This window comes from Ictalurus furcatus, chromosome 14 (assembly GCF_023375685.1).
Source record: "Ictalurus furcatus strain D&B chromosome 14, Billie_1.0, whole genome shotgun sequence".
Lineage (NCBI taxonomy): Eukaryota > Metazoa > Chordata > Actinopteri > Siluriformes > Ictaluridae > Ictalurus > Ictalurus furcatus.
The window spans coordinates 3,830,167-3,831,713 of record NC_071268.1 but is presented as its reverse complement, the minus strand read 5'-3'; positions in this window follow the sequence as shown (position 1 = coordinate 3,831,713).

Below are 1,547 nucleotides of genomic sequence, written 5' to 3'. Positions count from 1 at the left end.
CTTCTTTCTTGTGCTGGCTTGGTGTTAATCTGAGGTCATTATTTATCATCTTTTAAATATTACAGTGTTCAGATGTCTTGATGTACCAAAAAAATACATAAATAAATCACATCCTCTGAAGTATTTATTTATTTATATTTGTTAAATCCATGGAGATGTATTCCTTATTTGCCTTACACATTTATGAGCAGAGGTGTAATACCTCAGTTCTTTGCTTCAGGTTACTATGGGTTCTAGTCTGACTAATAAAACGCATTAGTCACAAAGCAGTAATTAACTCTTCAGGTAGAGAAAACTGATCTCACACACCTACACACACACACACACACACACACACACACACACACACACACCTTTATCCAGTCAAAGAATATCTCACCAGGCTGCCCTCTCCTGGTTCAGGTATTATTTGACTGATCGTTATCAGTTTGTAGAAGTCTGAGACTTCTCTATGAATACTGAGGTAAAGTTTGGAGTTCCACAAGGCTCTGTTTTAGGCCCGTTGCCCTTTTGTCTCCATATGCTATCTCTGGGCAAAATGATTCATAAACATGGCATTCGCTTCCATTGTATGTTGCAACAAAGCCAGATGACAGATAAAGTTGAGTAATGTGTAAAGGACATTGGACACTGGATGCTTATTAACTTCCTTTTACTTTTATTTGAAGCTCATGTAGATAATATTACCAGGATAGCCTTCTTTCATCTCAGAAATATTCCTAAGATAAATTAAGAAAAATTAGTTCATGCTTTAGTTACATCTTTTGTTTTGATTATTGTATTGCCTTAGTTTCTGGATGTTCCAGTAGGAGCATAAACAATCTCCAGTTAGTCCAGAATGCTGCAAGAGTCCTTACTAGAACCAGAAGATACGACCACATCACCCCGATCTTATCCACACCGCACAGTAAAATTTCGCATTGGTTATAAAATACTACTATTGACCTATAGAGCACTGAATGGTCTTGTGCCGCAGTACCTGAGCGATCATTTGGTCTTTTATTAATCCACCACGCCTGCTTCGATCAAAAGGTGCAGGCTCTTTGTTGGTACCACGAATAGTGAAGGCTACAGCAGGGGCCAGAGCTTCCTCTTACAAAACCCCACTGTTATTATTAACTGCAGTTAATTGGCATAGTAAGTTATATATATATATATAAGTCTAGGTTGGAAACATATTTATTTAGTTAAGACTTTTGTTAATAGTTTTTTCTTAGGTAAAGGAGCAGATCTGGAGGGTTCATGAGCATAGAGTGTTTTGGTGAACTGGGATGTTTTGATGCTGAGCAGATGTGCAGCCGTCCTGAACCACACGGGCTTTCTGAATTTTCTCAGTTAAACTTTTCTTTGCGCTGCTTCTTTGACAAGACAGAGCCAATATGTATTGTGCAGAAATGTTTCTACCTAGCCCGCTGTGCTGACGTCAAAAACAAGATCGTGAGGAAGAGTTCTGCGTTTGTTGGTATGAGGAACGTACACACTAGCGATACACCGCTGAAAGAACAGTGTGTGAGTGTCCGCATGGGCGAGTATACACACGCCTTTTC